Source organism: Passer domesticus, chromosome 2 (assembly GCF_036417665.1).
Source record: "Passer domesticus isolate bPasDom1 chromosome 2, bPasDom1.hap1, whole genome shotgun sequence".
NCBI lineage: Eukaryota > Metazoa > Chordata > Aves > Passeriformes > Passeridae > Passer > Passer domesticus.
Window position 1 is genome coordinate 26,320,881 of NC_087475.1, and position 19,027 is coordinate 26,339,907.

At 40.6% G+C, this 19,027-nt stretch overlaps 2 long non-coding RNA genes across 5 annotated transcripts in view; one reads left to right on the plus strand and one right to left on the minus strand.

Moving 5' to 3' along the window:
- Positions 1-18,676, plus strand: part of LOC135293542 (uncharacterized) — a 56,327-nt gene extending 37,651 nt beyond the window's left edge. Inside the window, exons 3-6 of one of the 4 annotated variants that reach the window (XR_010355648.1) lie at positions 3,844-3,926; positions 10,536-10,660; positions 11,979-12,386; positions 16,347-18,676. This is a non-coding gene — a long non-coding RNA (uncharacterized LOC135293542). Of the gene's footprint in view, positions 1-3,843; positions 3,927-10,535; positions 10,661-11,978; positions 13,460-16,346 lie in introns of those variants that run through there. The other 3 variants (XR_010355646.1, XR_010355647.1, XR_010355649.1) reach the window with 3 other exon arrangements.
- LOC135293543 (uncharacterized) lies at positions 429-4,683 on the minus strand. The gene is made up of 2 exons (XR_010355650.1): positions 4,545-4,683; positions 429-2,570 (listed from the first exon to the last, which is right to left on the minus strand). It is a non-coding gene; the product is annotated as an uncharacterized LOC135293543 (long non-coding RNA).
- Positions 18,677-19,027: the final 351 nt, after the last annotated feature.

Below are 19,027 nucleotides of genomic sequence, written 5' to 3' on the forward strand. Positions count from 1 at the left end.
TACCACCCAGATCTCAGGTCCCTCCCAATTAGCGCAGCCAGGCAATCTTCCTGGCACTACAGAGGCAAAGACGTATTTTTAGCTCAGTGCTGTGCTCTCTCCCCTGACTCCGGGAGCCCCGCTGAGCCGATGGAGTCCCAATCAGTGGGCTAGCTCTGATGCTGCCCCTTCACAAAATTGCCTGTAAAGCCAGTTCAGTGAAGGGATCTGTAATGAGCTCAGCAGCTTGGGGCTCTCAGTAAACCGCAGCGGTGAAGTGAGTTCATGGCTGAAATGCCAGCCCTTTTATTCATCAGTAGCACATCAATTAGTAGTTTAACAGGCAGAGGAAAGATACAGTGAGTGTTCCTTTAATATTAGGCTGATTGTAGTCTGTGTTTGTGATAATTCTGACAAATTTTCCACATTTCAGTTCTTGAGCAGAGCTATTTTCTTCTTTTTTTTTTTTTTTTTTTCACCATTACCCATACTACAAAGAACCAGCCAGCTAGGTTCCGTTGTAAGGTATAGAATCAAAATTTAAAGATTAGTAAATAAGAAGTTAAAGACATTATTTTTACAGATTGAACCATTTTCTTTTCAGGAAAGAAAAAAGATCCTGTAGGATTCACATATGATTTGTGATATTGTTGTTATGTTTATGGTTCTGGTTTATTAGTCTCAGAGACCACTAAGCCTTAATGATTTGCATTATACAGAAAACACTTGTGAGTTAATCAGTGCCTCATGTTCTTCAGTGGTTCTACCCTTTCTTCCCATCTTACAAAGAGCTGATTTTACTACTTAATTAGTTCCTCTGGTCAAGGACCATGGACCCAAGTGTTGTCAGAGTTAGCAGGAAAAAACATCTGTCCACTCAGCCAGAGCTCTCTTCCACCAGCAGGAGGGATGGACAAACAGTTGATGGCAAACAGTATGTTCACCAAATGATGGGCTATTATCGTTAACAAACCGATTGGAACAGTTTAGGGGTTCTTGTATTTTTTTGTTACTTATAAGTATTCAAGAAATACTTGCTGGGAACATATTTCAGCCAATTTCAGCCCACTGCATGTTGGATCTGTGCCTTCACTATTCATGCTTAATGCTCTCCCACAGTAACCAGTCCCCCAAGTCACACGGATTTGTTTCTTGTCCATTACTGGTGAGTGGAACTAATAAATAGGGGTTTGGAATTATGAATTAATTTCTGCTTTCCCACTGGGAAATAGAAACTCTTTTTCTTTGTAGGCAAGGACAAGCCTAGCTAGCTCAATCTTCAAGATTCCTGGGCCTTCAATTCTGTCAGAAATATAGAAGAGTTCTTTGAAAGTCAGCAGGAATAACAAATAATTTTTCTGATATGCTGTTCCTGGGAGTCTGTGATGCGAAGTCACAAGCTTAGGACAAATTTAATGCTCATTTTCATTCATTAGTATTACAAAAAGGTCTAATTCTCAAATGATTCTATGCTCTGCTCTCAAGCACAAGAAGAACAAAACAGTTCAGAACTTTCTGCTATCCCCGTTCTTTAATGTAACTACATAATCACTGCTTTTTCTGTTATCTTAAAATGTATTCTGGGGATCAACTGCAGTTCTCCTGACATCTGCTGCATGACAGAATGCTGACACCTTTTTCTGCTAAGTAACCCTCACTCCCCAGCAGTCTTTAATATTATCCTTCAGTCAGTTTTACTGGGCTGTACAAGCATCTCTGTGTCTCTGCCATGCACTGAGGCTCCCTAGAAATGTGGCTTTGTCTCTTCACCTGGTTCACCTTTGATGTCTCTGATTTTCAACAAACCCTGACATATGTCTTATGGTCCCATTTATGTGTGTTTTATGAGACTGAAATAATCCTTTCCAATAATGATATCATATTCCATACTGTGATATTTTCATTTTTTACACGCCTGTTACTCTGATAGTTACATATTTTCTACTTTCTGAAAGTAATTTCTCACAGTTGCTTCACCTATTTGACTCATTCTTCAGTCCACATGTCTTGACCTGTGTCTGTCATCTATGAATTAGAAGTTTTTTCTCTTTGTCATTTGTCTTTGTCGCTTTCAGATCGGCATCACTTGGCTATCACCTCCCTGATGAGGTTGGTCAGAATGATCATCAGACAGTGTTTTTTTCCTCAAAACAAGCTCCTTTTTTTTTCCCTTTGGTGAAGATGGCTGAGTTGTTGCCAGTGAGAATAAAACTGAGTGTTGTAACATCGGAAATTATCAAAATACAAATCTGTTGCCAATCACCACGTCTTCTTCCACCTTTTTCGTTTGTTGTCTACTTCTTTTTCTGCTCTCCAGCGGACATCAGATCCAATATTCACTATATTTTTCTTTTTCATAAACACTTACATTCAGTCTCTGAGATGAGATTTTATATCAGGAACATTATTTCCCGTAATTTCTGCATATTTGGGTTCCTTTCTTAATTCTCATCCATTTGAAGAAGAACACGTAAGGAGGGACAGCTGAGGAAGATGTCAATGTCTTACTGATGGAACTCATTATATGATTTTTTTCTTAGATCCATGGTCCCAATGCTCTTTTTCGCCTTCAGTTCAGTCTTCATGCTATTCTGGGAAAGGAACATACTGTGATTCTTTGGGCTTTTTCTGGCACGTCTTTCACATTTTTGAGTCATTAAATTATTAATAAACGTTATAAATTATATAATAAAAAGTATAAAATATAATTATATAAACACATGTCAATAGCATCTACTAATATGAGCAGTTACATGTGACACTTCTATGTAAATTTTCTGAAAATTTATTTTATGTAAATCCTCCTTCTGAATGGTATGACCAGGCCTTTGCCCTTCAGGCCTTCTGGGAGAGGCTCTGAGGGAATTCGTGGTTATGAAAATGATGCCCACACAGTCTTGTCACTTTTGCATAAATGCAGAGCTACCAAGTCTTTGATGGGTGCTCAGCAGGATCTTTGCTCAGTGGTCCTGTTCCTCGCTGCGCTCCCTCACAAACTGCAACTCGGTAGCAATGTAAAGCCATGCAGAAATGTGCACACAAACTGAGTTATGTTTGGTCCAGTCTCCAATCTATGGACAGACAATAGGAACAACTACGCGGAATCCCACACCAAGGAAGGAAAAAGATGTTGTGGGGACCACACCAAAATTAATCCTATTTTGTAAGGACCTGCCTTGCACCCTCAGAAAGCTGATGCTGGCTGCACTCTTGAGATTGCCACAAACATTTGCCACATGCTGTGGATCCCTCTGTATCTTTTGATAGGGGAAGGACACAGCTAGCTCCCTGCAAGGGCTGCCCATCCAGTTCCAGCTGCGACCATGGGGCTTGTTTTCTGCTGTACTATTGACAAGTGAACAAGAAGCAGCAGAAAATTAAGGACATGAAGAGAGGTGCAAAGTTCTCTTGCAGGTGCTGCTGGCTCAGCTTTATGTTCCTCTGCTGCCCAGATATGAAGGCTTTAGATGAGTTTTCTGAGGGAGGAATGGTCAGAGAGAGGAAAGTTTCTTTAAGTAAACAAGATACTGTAAGATTTGTTGAGTAATTAAAGGAATCTAGTGGAGACAAGTTCAACTTAACAGGAGAAAAGTAATTTATGTGTAGATGACAATTCTAATGTGAGTCTTTCTGAGGGAGAACATCATTAGTAGGAGATACATATCTGGGAAAACTTCTTATCAACACTATAACACACATGTAAAATTATCAAAACTTTTGAAATTATGATACCACTTTCACCTTGATACAGGGTGCAATTGTCTTGCCTTATTTATTCTTATAAGTTTGTCAGCACTTTGTCTGGGATAGAAATGTAATACATCTTTTTAAATTAATAAATAAGAAACCTCTCTCTTTATACAGCAATGAAGATGAGGAACTGTGCAGCATAATTCTAATACAAATGGTATATCCCACTTCAAGAAGAATTAAGTGAAAAATATAAAGTAAGTCTGTCAAATGTATTTGGATAATATGAGTAAAAATACTTGACATCAGATTGTTATATATTAAGATAAGAAGCTGCTACCTCATTTTGACATTGCCAGTGCTTCTTTACACATCAGAGGTCTGTTGCCAGTTTTCAGAACATGTATCATAATGGCAACTGCCCTGTAATGGCATCCTCAGTGCTGTGTGAATGTGGCACAAGTACTGGTATAAATGCAATACTCAATGACATTCTTCAAGCCACCAAATAATCACGAGGGATATCTTTGTTTTAGATTGAGAAACAATCAGAGTTTAACCAATCAATCACAGCTCTGCTCACCAGTGAGTAGCCTAATGCTTTAGACAAAGTTTTGGGGTGTCCAAGGCTATTTTTTCTCTATTCTTTGGTAACTACCCAAAACTGTTCAGCCTCAGTTTGTTAGGTACCCAGAGTTAGCTTTCAACAATCTTTAAAAATCCTGAGTCTGGAAATTCTGGTGACTAACCTCTTGCCTGAGCTACCTAATGATCTGAATGCATTCAAAGTAATCTAAACACCACCTAATTGTGGGATAGAGGATAAATTGTCTTTCTCTCTCAAAAGTAAACAAAACAATTAATGCCAGAAATACCTGCTCCTCAAAGAGAGCCTAATCATTAACTTGAAGTTGCAGAAGTTGCTGCTTGCAGAAGTGTTGAGGAGCTCAGGCAAATCTCTTCTCCTGTGGCATCTCTAGGCAGCTGCCTTTGCAGTATGCAGTCTTTGGAGATCAGCTCTCTTCCCTCCACTGAATTCACAGAAATCTCCAACAGTACCCAGCTGGGTGGGCTCTTGTCTCTTTGTCAGTGCCAGGTGCTTTCAATCACAGTGCTCCACAGTAGGGAGCTTGCCTCTTGAATACCTACAGGAAAATGTGTGAGGTTTCTTTGGTGATGTTTTATTTTCATTCTTCTTCCTCCAGTTATATTTATTGCCAATTAGGAAAACAGTATAAACTAAAATGCACAGACACAGTCTGTGTTTTACACTGTATCCACATCTTCTGGGGAGTGCACTGGGAAGGGATCTTGGGACCCTTGTAAAATGTGAGGCTGGCTGGTGACTCCCCTGCCCTAGCCTAATCCAGATGTCTGCTGGTAGCCTGTGACTTTGAGATATCACTCTTCACAGAATTTTGTGGACTTTGGTGCAAAGTGACTTTTCAGTGTAAAGCAGGTCAGAGCCTACAGCAGAGGGGCTGACAATAAGTGATGTGTGACATGGGAGGGGGCATGATGGCATGGGGATGCCAGGTTGTGCAAGGACATGTGGGAGACTTTACAGGATTGCTCAAGACAGAATTAGCAACAGCCAGGTGGTTTGTTTGTCATGTGTCCTTCAGAAAACTGGCCTATCAGCTACACTAAGATTTCCCTCCACAGGGAGACAAGTAACTTACTGGAGAAGGGATTTGGGTGTGAAATATCGTGGATACAGTAAAGATGTCAGGGTGACCATGTATGTTATGGGAGTAAAACTAGACTAATAGTGTCTAGTGTCACAGCCTTCATTACTTAAACAGACTTAAACACAGCTGCCACACTCTCAATATCCAACCCATCTATCCCAACAAGATCTTGTCTGAGTTCAATGGTGTTTTCAACCAAGGCTGACAATCCTGTCACAGTGCTTGGTAGCAGCACTAGCAGTACCTTCCCTTCAACTGATGCTTCTCCAGGTCTGCAGTTAGACATGATGACAGGGAATACCATCCTCTGGGTCTTGATATGCTTTTCACTTCATCACAGTTATCCCCCGGGCTACAGAAACACAATGTGGTAGCCCAGCGTTCAGTGGAAAAAAAGTTACAGTCAGATTTACCAGAACTGAATGTGATAAGGGATGGCAAAGGCAGCAGAATGGATTCTACAAGTACATGGGTAAAAAAAGGAAGGCTAACGAAATTGTGGGCCCACTGCTGAGGGAGATCAGGGACCTGGTTATGCAGGACATGAGGTACTTCATGTCTTCTTTGCCTCAGTTGTTACTAGCAAGAACAGCCTTCAAGAATCCCAGGTCTGAGAGACCAGAGGAAAAGCTGAAGCAAGAAAAATGTACCCTTGGTGGAAGAGGATCAGATCTTGGGGCACTTAAACAAACCAGGCATATGTAAGTCCTTGGGACCTGATGAGATACACACTCAAGGGCTGAGGAACCAGCAGCTGTCACTATGAATTGTGAGGCCACTCTCAATGATCTTAGATCAGTCATGGTGTTTGGGAGAACTTCCCAAAGGCTGGAGAGCAGCAAATACCACTTCAATCACCAAGAAGGGAAGAAGGACTCAGGGAAGTAGGTGCTGCTCAGTCTCACTTTGATCCTTCGGAAGGTGTTGGAACCATTCTGAAAATAAATTCCAGACACCTGAAGGAGAATAAAATTATCAAGGCGTAGTCAGCATGGCTTCATCAAAGGGAAGTCATATTTGACCAACTCAGTAACTCCATGCTGAAATGACTGTCAGCATATATAAGAGGAGAACAGTGAATATTTTTTTAGCTGGACTTAATAAAGGCTTTTGTCACTGTTGAATTTGAGTTTGATGAGCAAACAGTGAGGTGGATTCAAAACTGGATGAAATGGCTGGCCCCAGAGGGTGGTGGTCAGTCTCATGACATCTAGTTGGAGGCTTCTCACTAGCAGTGTACCCCAGAGATCCAATCCTGTTTAACATCATCATTAATGATCTGGATGACAGGGCAGAGTGCACCCTTAGCAAATTTGTAGATGACAAAAAATTGGGAAGATTGACTGATATGCCAGGGTTGTGCTGCCATCCAGAGGGACCTTGACAGGCTGAAGAAATAAGCTGTCAAAAACCTCATGAAGTTCAAGAAGGGGAAGTGAAAAGTTCTGCACCTGGGCAGGAAATACCTCAGGTACTAGTGCATGCTGGGGGCTGCCCAGCTGCAGAGCAAGTATTGCTGTCCAGTGGGTCAGGGGAGGTGATCATTCTCCTCAGCACTTGTGGCACTGTCCTCAGCACAAGGGGATGGCTGTGTCAGGCTCTGGGTTCTCCAAGAGAGAGTACAAGAGGACGCAGACATATTGGAGGAATTCCAATGAATGCCCATGCAGATTGTTAAGGGGCTGGAGCACCTCTGATATGAAAACAGGCTGAGAGAACTGGAACTACCCATCCTGGAGAAGAGAAGGCTCAGTGGCATCATATCAATGTGTAAAAATACCTGAATGGAAAGTGCAAAGAGGACAGAGATGGGCTCTTTTCAGTGGTGACAAGACAAGTGGCAAAGTGCGCAACCTGAAGCTCAGGAGGCTCCTTTTATATATAAAAAAATGCTTTACTGTGAGGATGATCAAGCAAATGCACAGGATGTCCAGAGGATTTGTGGAGTCTCTGTCCTTGGAGATATGTCAGTTTTCCAGGCGTGGTCCTGGCCAACTGGCTCTAGGTGTCCCTGCTTAAGCAGGAGCATTGGACCAATTTCTGGAGGTCCCTTAGAACCATAAACACTTTGTGATTCTGTGAAGTTTATGCACCTAAAAGAAGCATGTTCCTAATGGTTTGAGGAGCTCCAAGCCAATGAAGATGACATGTCACAAGTGCAGCAGTTTGCACATGCTGGGTCAGCTCATTGGCTACACTGTAAGGGAGCCTTGGACCTTCAAATGAGGGCAAATCTCACAGCCAAGGAGGGTTATGTTTGTCACAGCAAAGACAAAAAACACTGTTTCTGAGGTCTATTAGCAGAGTTAATGTTTACAGTAACATGATTTTTCATAAAGGAAGGGGTCAAATTAAGAGCATCGGCTACTGTATTTTCTTTGTTCAGCAGCTGAGGATCAAAACACACTCTTATGTAAACAAGGGGTGAAATTACAGACCCTGTTTCACTCATTTTTGAGCAGACAGAATTACAGCACAGATTGTGTTGTGAAACAAAGAATAGCTCCACAGGAGCCATGACTCTTTCTATGAATCATTCTGTCCCCCCTCTCGCCTTCCCATATATCCATTTTTTCTGTAATTTTTCTTAAGGGTAAATATCTTCTAGATGGGAATGCCATGCTAACTGAATGGCTAGACTAAAAATGGCTAAAGTTGGCCGTTTACTAGCTACAATTTTATTTAATAAGTAGCAACTGAAAATGGTTATTTGCCTTCCTACTTGGAGACAGAAAATATCCTTTAACCATAAGCATATGCATTATCAAAATTATAAACATATCCTTCCCCTAAAGTGGCAAATAGAAATAGAAGTCATAATACACCTTCAATATCAGGGGACAAATTAGGGTGGAGAGCCTGGAGAGATGGGGTATATGTTTTTCTGCATAATGTTAAGTCAACAACAGCTTTGTGTGAAGAGAAATGATGTATGGAGCCATGGTGAAATTTACAGGAACTGTTGTGGAGAACCTGAAATGCGTAACAGAACAAAGAAAAGATTTGGAGTTTAAAGCTTACATCAGATTTAGAAATCAAAGGAAACAAGCCAATGCAGTTAATTCGTGCTAATACTGGTGGAGAAAGGATAACAGGTGTATCTAAGGACTGCTTGGTGGGCATTAATGGACATGGTTTCTCTCTAACTTTCAAGGGGCTGTTTGTCAAATACTCCCTGACATGCTTTGAACTGAGTGTTTCTTTTTGTGCATCTGAGGTGCTCAGTTCACATTTCCAAGGGCCAGTTTTGCTCCTCAGAGCAAAGCAGGAGAAGTTATGAGTCTGCCCTGACTGGAGTGGCTTTTTTGGTCTTAGCCTAACATCCAGTGGTTTACAAAATCTTCTTTTTCCTACCTTCTCTCCTGAGGACACAGCAGTCAGATAGCATGGAAAGATAACTTCAAGAAAGAAAAATGCTATTTTTCTGCTTTCTGTAGCCTGCTCCTTCTCTTCTGAAATTCTCAGTGGTTGGCCACAATCTGGCCCAAAGCACATTCACTTGCAGTAACACTGACAGATATTATGTGTCACATATTACTTTGCAGTAATTTCCTGGATACGGCAATTACTTCTCTAATGCTTTGTTTCATCTCTTAAAAATGTCTAAGTGAAAAAATTAAATTTTTCATGCATAAAAGTAGTTTTAGGAAGCTCTGGCCCTTTTGTACTGAGATGATGCTTCCTGAGCTCATTGCAGGATGAATATCTGCTACAAATATTATTTCTGTGTTTGTGGTCATTAAAATGTGAAAAGGTAATATTTGAATGCATAGACATACCTCAAGTATTTTTCTGCAAAGTGTTTTTCCAAATTATTCTCACTGACTTACTGAATGACAGAATCATTTAGGTTGGAAGAGATGTTCAAGGTCATCAAGTGCAACTGTTAACCCAGAACTGCCAAGTCCATGATTAAACTGCGTCCCCAAGTGCCACATTTACATCCCTTTTCAACACCTCCAGTGGTGGGGCTCCACCACTTCCCTGAGCAGCCTCTTCCAGTGACTCACAACCCTTTCCATGAGGATATTTTTCCTAATATCCAGCCTAGACCCTGGAACAACTTGGGGCCCTTTCCTCTTGTCCTGTTGCTTGTTTCTTGGGAGAAGAGAGCAACACCCAGCTCATCACTGCTTCCTTTCAGGTACTTGCAGAGAGGGATCAGGTTGCCCCTGAACCTCCTTTTGTCCAGGCTAAACAACCCCAGCTCCCTCAGGCATCCTCCAGCACTGGTGCTGCAGACCCTCCACCATCTCCATGGCCCTTCTCTGGACACGCTCCAGCACCTCAGTGTCTTTGAGGTGCTGCTGGTTTACAGATCAGCAAAGAACAAGGGCAGATTCTTATGTGTATGGAAAAAGAAAAAGGGAAAGAAGGAAGGAGAGGAGAGGTGAAGAGAAGAAAAGAAAATGGAGAAGAGATCTAACACAGTGATCAGTGAATGCAAGCCTTAAAAGAACCTGAGGACTGGTCACAAGAAAAACACAAAGCAGGTACAGCTTTATGTAGGAGATACAGTCACAAACAAGACACTCAACTCATCAAAAGACATTTCTGCATTTCTATGTGCTCACATTTCTGAAGTACCATCTCCAGAAGAAAACAAGGTTTTCCTTTTAGTAAGTACACAGCACACCAAGGCTGAACAATTTGTTGATGTGAACATTGGAGAGAAGAGTGATTACAGCAATCAAGGTTCTGACACATCAATTAAAGTAGTTGGGTTAGACTAAAAGAATCTTGTAAAACACCCATGTGCCCAACTTTGTAGACAAAATTCATATGACTGGGGGGAACATGTGGCTTTGTGATCACATAATCAAGGACAGTGAGGGTGGCAGCACACCTGGGTTAGTGTGAGTTTTGTTGCTGGCTTTGTGAATTCAGATTTAAGTGCACACGCAGCCCCAGGAAGCCCCTGTTCCCGGGGAGACTGGAGACAGAAGCTTCACTGTTATGTAGGTTTTAACAGTTTTGCTAAGAAAATCTAGTGAGGGTTTTTGGACAGGAAAATTGCAGGATTTAGCTGGAATATGAGGGATCTTTGAGTCCCTAGTTTATTATGATTTGCTTTATTAGAGTAACAGAAATATTACTAGATAAAGGGAGATGGTTCTTGTCTTAAAGAGTATGCACTGCTATTATTGTCTTATTTGTACTCTTTCTCCTTAAAAGTAGCTACTATTTACAAAGTATCCACAGTAAATCCAAACAGTGGGATGGAAACTGAGATTGACTAAGTGAAACCTGCCCTAAGTGTGCACCCAAGAGATCAACAGAAATCAATTTGTCCGGCAGAGGTAGGTGGTTATACATCAAAGCTGAGAAAAATCATACTGCAAGCCATGGGAACACTTTCAAGCTTGAAAACTGTGGGTTGCCTACAGAATACGCCCTTATTACTAAAGAGTGTGTGCATGTGTGTGCTTGCCTGAGTCATGGAGAGACAGAGTGGAGGAGAGAGAACAAGAGAAAGGGGGAAAGAAAAAAAAGGAGGAAAAAAGAAATCACTAGAGACACGCAGATGCGAAAGCACAGTGGTTGTATGAAATTATTTTGAGCTTTTCGTACAACTTACATAATTCTCAAGTAGAAGGAAATAAAGCTGTAATTTATGCAGTTCTCCCTAGCATGTAAAAAAAAGTTATTTTTACAACTCCCTATATTGATTTTATTTTTAGAACACTTTCTAAAACAAGTGGAGAATTCAATCCTACTCTCTGAGGCATGTCAATTTTTGCCCACATAGTCGATGGAAAGATTGAGCCCTAAGTGCAGATCATGACATTCTGCTGTGATAAAAGCTGTTTCTGTTTGCTTTAACTCTCATGCATAGTGGCAAATGCCACCTGTGACATAGTGGTATAAGAACAACTATCTCTATTGCATCCAATAATGGCAACACACTGGAAGTTGTCTCTAGAAGTTACCTGACTCTCTCTACTCAGATAAATTAATTTTCTCTAAGTGTTTTAATACAAGAGAAAATAGTCAAGTTATAGACACAAACAAATTTTGCCTGCCAGGGCTTTTTTCCAGAACATGATACCTATTAACAAAAAATAATACATATCAAGAGGAAACCAGTTTGTGATCTGCTGTGGAATGTGTTTCTTTCTAACCCTCTTCAGGAAAAGCCTTGAATTTTTGCTTAGATCCTCCCTAATCATGCCTGTAGGCATTGCTTAATCAGTGCTAAACAGCCATTCTTCCAATCTCTGCCCTCCATGTTTTTGTGCATTTAAGGACAAGTGCTCATCAATAATGAAGACCTGGCCAGAAAAGCGTCCTTTAGTCTACTCTTTTCATTGCCTCCCACACAAAGGCATTTTCTTGTACTCTCAAATGATCTTGTTTCCACTACTACTTAAGTTGCTGTGGCTATTAAAGCAGAACCAGAAATTGCCAGAGCCATCTAAATCAATAAAAATCTATTGCTTCATAAACCTGAATATCTTATTATGTTATCTTTCCAGAGATATGGGTTACAAGATTGCTACGCTGCTAGTAGCTAATTTCTTTTTGCATGGTGTGAGAGCCCAGAGAGGGCAGCAGGACAGCAGACTGCCTTCCCATGACAGCTTGAGCAACATTTCCATCTGTCTCTTTGTCTTCCAGATGCCTCCTGCTTCAGAGAGCTCTTCACAGCCTTGGTTCTCCCAAGGAAGCCTGCATACCTGGTTTTTATTGACTTTGGTTGCTACTACAGCTATTATTTATTGGTCAGCTTTTCGGATGGGGAACCAACTGTCTTGCTTGCCTGGCTGAGGTTCTGGTCTCCATGCCTGCTGATCCTCAGCATGGTGCCAGCTCATGTATTGGGAATTACATGGCAGGAGCAAATTCTTTTCTTCTCCAGCCATGCTGGCTGTCCAGGTCCTTGTCTGCCATAAGAATGAACAACTGTCAGGTTCCAGCTCCAAAAATCCTTCCTGCTCCCTCCTCTGTGCTGCAGCCCACGCTGGCCTAGTTTTGAATCATGCTGGAAAATGGATATAAGCAGCTAAAATTTCTTTCCTCTGCAAGGTAATATGCCCTTTCTAATATTAATATCTAGAAGACCTCTAGATCTTTAGTAATTTAATAAATCCAGATGAGTACTGAAAAATTGTGAAGATTGACAGACCCTCTAATAATGACAATGAAAAATAAGTGAAAATGTCTGTTAAAATTTTGCCAAGAAACTATTTTTGTCCTCATGCAACATTTTGTTACTCTGCTTGCATTCTTCAGTGTGTTTCCTTCCAAGCTGGCTATATAGTTCTATAGATATAAAAATACATATGCATGTGAGCATTATCTATATACCTCTTGTTTCCCAAACCTGAAGTAATTTATGTAATTATACACATAATGTATTTTATCCAAATACACAAAGAATATTTTTTTCTAAATGCCACTTAGTATCTAGATTTAACTTAAACCACTACTTAGTCTATCTTCCTTAATAGGATACTAAAAGGGAATTTTATGACAACATTATCAGTAGCATTTTGCTGATAATTAGAATAACAATAATAATACTGAGATATTTCTTCAGTAATAATGGTGTTATTAATGAGATTTTTATGAAAGACAGACTTCTTTAGTATAATTATGAAAATTGATCTTTTTCATTTTACTTATTCACTGAAATCAGATAAGTGGCTTAACTACATGTATTATTTCTAATAAATATTCAAAAGAATGCATTTAAACAAGGCACCTCATTCTATTCTTGCTCATATTCCTTGCATTTAAATAAAAGTGTAATTGCTCTGCTTTTTTAAACTGCTAGTTTGGATTAGCTGTCTAACCTGTACAGTGTAGCTGTTTTCTGTTTGCATTTTTAATAGCTTTATTACCATTTGGTGAAGCCTTAATTTCTCACTCCCTTGAAGAGTCCTGCCTTTAAGTCAGCTCTACAATTTAACCAACAATAATCTGTCAAGATAAGATAAAGACCTGCACCAGATGAAATGCAGTATTTTTGTGTAGCATTCTGTCATTGTTAAAGGAAAGATCTGAGTATGTCAAAATGTAACACCTGAAAGTTTAATAAACTTTGTAGCATAATTTTACAGTTCACATTTTAAAATAAATTGTTCTCGAATACATTAGCTTGCTCACTAGTGAAATCAGTTAAATATCTATATAAATATGTTTGGGTGAAGGGAGCCAGCAGTTTCTCAACAAGGATTAAAGTTCTTTCAGATTTCAAGCCTCAGATTAAGTCACTTCTGAAAATCCTTGCTTCAATTCAGTTCTATTAACTCTGCAGTTTCCCCGTAGTTCCTTCATAATATTTGGCCTTAACATCACTGCAGAGGTTCATTCAATATTACAAACATTCTTTTTTTTCAGAGTTGCTAATACTGAGGCAATTGAAGTGAAGCATACTTAAGTCCTCGCTTTCAGGGCTTGTACTGGTCTTCAAGTATTCCTGTTTCTTTTCACATTTCTCTTTCATTTACTCATGCAAGTAATTTCTTTTTTAATATATGAAGATGAGATCCTAATCCACATTAGTGTTAAACAGTAACTGAATTGTGTCAGGTATATATGAACTAATATACTTCCAGGACAGAAGAGTGAAGAGTGAGTTTCTCAGTTATCTTAGCCAAAGTTGCTGTTCCCTGGGCAAAGGAGCATAAATGCTTTTCATTTTAGCAGGCATAGTCAATGCAAATGGCAGAAGCAGGGGGTCTGTGGGTTACTTCTGAGTCCATGACAGCAGATACAGGGTCAGGTACACGGCTGGGGAGGGAAAGCCAGAGCACTGTGTGTGGAACACTTTGGGCACCTCTCTGTTCTCTGGACAGTTTAGACTGTGCTGTGATCTTTCTCTGCTCAGCCTTAGAAGGGAGGTTCCTCAGGAAAGGACTGTTCTGCAGTGCTCACATGAGAAAGGCCCATACAATATGGCCTTTCCAGGAAGCCTTAGGATTTTACACCCAATATTTTAAATACATATCTATTTTTAGTAACCGAACTCTTAGGAATACTTTTTCCTTTTTCTTTCCCCCTGAAATAAAATCTGCAGTAAACTAAAAAGCCATTACTAGTATCTGTTTGCAGACGTTGAGCTCAGCTCACTTCTTGGCCTCAAGCTGCTGTCTCTTTCCACAATGACCAGTCCTCCTCTCTGAGGTTGGGTTAAACTCTCCCAGGGCAGCTTTGCTAAAACATAGACTTCCATAAAATGGTTCCATTTTGATGAATCATAATTTTGAAGTGGAGAATATCTTATTGGATGCCAAATTTGCCAGTCTGTTTAACTGCAGTGTTCCATCTTCCTGAGCTGGTGCTTGGAGGGCTCTGAAGGTTTGGCACCATAGATCCTGTATTAATTGCAAATACCATAGTACAGTGTATTTTTATTTCTCACAGCTAGTGATTCAGGTACTGCAAGGTATCATTGAATAGACTTTGACTTATGAGAAACAGGCCTGAGGCTGCAAAGGCTGTTCATAATTTAGCTCTGCTTTGACATAAACTTGGCGATTCTGAGGGCCTTGCTTACTAGTTATGAGACAAAGAATCTGATTTTCTGAACAAACAGGGAAGATAGTTCTGCAATAAAAACATTTAGTGGGTGGTTCATGAAACACACTGCTGCCAGAAATTCTCTCTGTTTTAAGGTTAAAGCCATAGGACTGTTCTGTATTGCTCACATGAGAAAGGCCCATACAATGTGGCTTTTCCAGAAAAAGTACTGAGATAAAAACCTTACATTTAAAAAATAGGAGCACTGAAAATTAGGCTCCAACATCTGTTGTTAAGGTCTTAAAAATATTTGTGACTTAAGAAGTATTTACCAGTGGTTGCTAATTCATGGCAACCATGGAAGGTAGCTCAGTGATAGTCATTATCCTTATTCAACAAACAGTAATTCTTTTTGTGCCTGCATATTTGGGAGTTGAAAATGGGAATACAGGCAGCTTATGAACAATGTCACAACCCGATAGCCTATAAAAAATCATGGGAGAGCCTGCAGTGGGTGCAACCCTTAACACATGCTGGGTGTCTGTCTGAAACACACTTGCTCCAAGCACAATCTCCACTGAACAAAGCATGCAATCATATTTCTAAGTCCATACTTGTGCTTAGGGCTTGATCTGTGTCTGAAGGACTTTTTGGAACTGCAAACTAACATGTGCTCTGACTCCCTCTGGGAGATACAGTTTAGAGCAGGGGAAAGGGTTCTTTGGCAACTCAGTTTGATCAGCTCAGAAGACCACAAAACATACGAGGCAAAAGAGCTTTTCTGCCAGCATCAGGGGCCAGGAGATCAGCACCTCTTGCATGGAGGCTTGAAGCTGTGTAAGATGTCCCCTCTTACTGCCACGCTAAGTGACAGCAGTACTGTGTGGAGGTGCTGATCCCTGACCATGCTGGGAGGTTACTGCTCCAGCAGCTCTGGTTGTGTGAACAATCCTGTAAAGCACTTTGGCAGAAAGCAGCCAGGTTAATGCCAGCTGCCCAGCTCATCCAGGCTAACCCAGCCAGCTGTGCCCATGCAACAGCAACAATGGTGACCTCCAGGAACAAGTTGGTGACACCCTTCTCTGACACAGCTCTTTCCACAGTAATTAATGACTTTTAACCTGATTATCTTTTCACAGTCTGAAGTGAGTCACAGATGTGCATATCTCTTCCGACTAGGAGCCCAAGCCTTTATTGACCTGGAAAAGCATTTATATGAGTATAAACCAAGACAGAAGGAAGGGCAGGTAGATGCTCCCTCTGAGCAGGAGAAATGGTGCAACTGACAGAGCTGAAGCCCTCAAGGTTCAAAATGTGCCTGAAGGCCTTCCTGGACTACAGCCTTACAGATACTATCTCAAACTGGCCTCAAAACAAGATCTCATATCCCATGTTTGTGACAACTCTCCACAACAGATCAACCTGAATTTAAAACTAGTCCATGCTGGAAACAGGTGTTCCTTTGAGGCTAGCATAAGGGACTCTGAGTTTCTGTCTCTCAGGTAGTTTTTTATTTTTTAGGACGCAGAAGCAATACACCACGTGTGTGCGAGACTGTGTATCAATGAAAGGTACAAAAAATTATTTCAGCAAAAGGCTCTGACTGGAAGAGCAACGGAGAAGCCAAGGGCCTCGCGGTTCTATAACAAGTTCATTCAGAAAATCACAAGGCAATGTGACAGCTGGAGTGAGGAAAGACTTGTGGCAATATTTTTTTAAGAATTGCATGATGAAAAAATAATAATAAACATTAACAATGTTTTTTGGTTGGTTTTTTTCCCCCTTTTTTCTTTCCCATGACATAAACAATAGTACTCTGGTCATAAGCCAAAACCTGACAAAGGTCCAAGGTTGAAAAGGGTTTCTTTGAGCCTGTCTTCCTGGTATAATTATTATAGGTTCAGAGGAACCAGATCTGGAGTGTTGTAAAACTCAACACAATGAACTTGACAGACAGCCAGATTTCTGTTTTCAGCCAGTTTAGGGTTACTATAATCTCATTATTATGCTTGAAAGACGACAAGTAATAGAATCTCAGGTAGCTGTTCTGTCTTTACTCAGCCGCATCTTCTCTTTTATGCCAATTTCCCTTGATTACCTGAACTAGTGAGGCTCGGTTTTCAACCACTTATCTTCCAGCAATAATCATCTGATCAGCCTTACAAGGTTCTCACTGCACTCAACGGTTTTAATGGGTCAAGCGTTAAATTAACCCTTTAACCATACCCCAGGAGAATACAAAACTTATTAAAAAACAATTTACTATTCAGTCATTGTTAACTTTGCAGAGGAGGAGTTCTTTAAACATATTTGCTTGTTGTTCCATCCACTCATACCTTGTTTTGCTGTACCTTTACCCTTACTAACACATGAAATTTTTTTAAAGCTTCTTAAGGAAACATTTTTCTGGGTTCTTACTTCCAAGGAAACACAAAATGAAGCCACAGAAAAGCTGTGTGTATCTTATGTTCTATTTCAAGGCAACTTCTCACAAAGGTTAAATTAATTTTTCCATGTATGGAAAAACATCTGCAAAAACATGATTAATGTCAGTCAATGTTGCATCTCGGGCAGAATGGCAAGGGTGGTGGAACTTTTATGGACCTATCTATACAAAGGGAAGGGGAGAGTATTTGTACCAGCTACAGCAGGGAAACAGCCAAGCAGGAGGTAATTTACTCATGGAGATCCATGTTGGTGTGTAGGGCAGCCAGCAGCTGTGATGCCACTCCCAGCTTCCACAGAAAACTCTGGAGTCCCCTCTGGAAGGAACCTGGAGGCAGGAGTCTGAAAATGTTTTCTGGCTTTATACTTCCCAAGGATGGTGCACAGCCAACAGAAATATGTCTTCTGCCTTAACTCACCCCAAAGTTGGGGAAACCAAGGGGTGTGTCTCTGCAGGAGGAGCTCTGCCAAAGCTGCTGCTCAGAGTAGGTTTGCAGGTCAGGGAACGACGCCGTCAGGAGGGGCTTGAACAGGAGGCAAAGGGCATCAGAGGCTTTATCAGACCTCAGTTCTCTTGGAGAAGCAGGGATCCCTGCAGGCAAGAATGGACTTAGCAGAGCAGGCTATCCATTCCACAGTAGGACAAACTCTCCCTTTCAGCAAAGATCCAACAGCAAAAAAAAGAGATAAGAATAGAAATATTTCATGTAAACCAAGGTGAGAAAATGCCTCAATTTACTAGTTGTTATGAATTAAGGATGTCATACATCCCAGTGCTACTTCTTACAACAATACACAGTAGAGATGCCCAGGGTGTAGATCTATCTTTGCTATCTTCAGCCAATTCTTACTCACACAAAATTCTCACTGCTGATCACAGTGGTATTGCCAGGAAATGACTTGAATGAAAGACATAATTTTTTACAGAGACATCTCATACAACACTTTCATCACCTGTAGTTTGTACAATCCCATCTGATCTTTGAAGACAATTGGAACTGCTTAAGGGACTTTACTAGCTCAGGTCAGTAGTCATCAAAGGAATATTATGACTGTAAAATCTGCTGTGCATGTTAGTCATTATATGTCTGTATCAAAATAATGTGGTGATTTCAGTCTGCTTATAATATATTGGTCTTTTGCAGTGGATGTATGGAAAGAAAGAAGGCACAGTGCTTAAACATTAGATGATGTGATGATTTTGGGTACATGGGCTTTCAAGAGGAGTCTAAAAGGAGAGCAAGTGTCAGAGTTCAGTGACTCCTTTAGCCTGAAAGTGTTTAGTCTCTGATCTCCTTTCTACAAATTTTTGATCACTAGTCCACAAACAAATACTCTTCAAGCAGAAAAAGTTCTATCAAGAGATATTTTCCCCCAGTAATTACTAAAAAGACATGTATGTCTGGTACTTTACATGTGAGTGATGTTTGGGAGTTGCATCTTCAGTCACTTTCTGTGCAACCTCTACTGAGAAGTGCCTGAGACCAACCAATACTGTATATATATCAAAGACAGAGAAAACCAACAATGGAAATAGAGAATTAGATTAAAAAAAAAAAGACACAATGGCAAATTGCCAGAAATGAAACAAATAAGACAAGGCGAGATTCACTTTCCAAACACAGGCACACAATGGCACTTGAAGGCATTTTCCCTAGACTTTAATCAACTACTTCAGATGCCAGTGTCAGATGCTGGCAGACATGTTAGAAAGCCTCTGAGTGGAGGAGTAGATGGAGGCAACCAAATAGGTACCA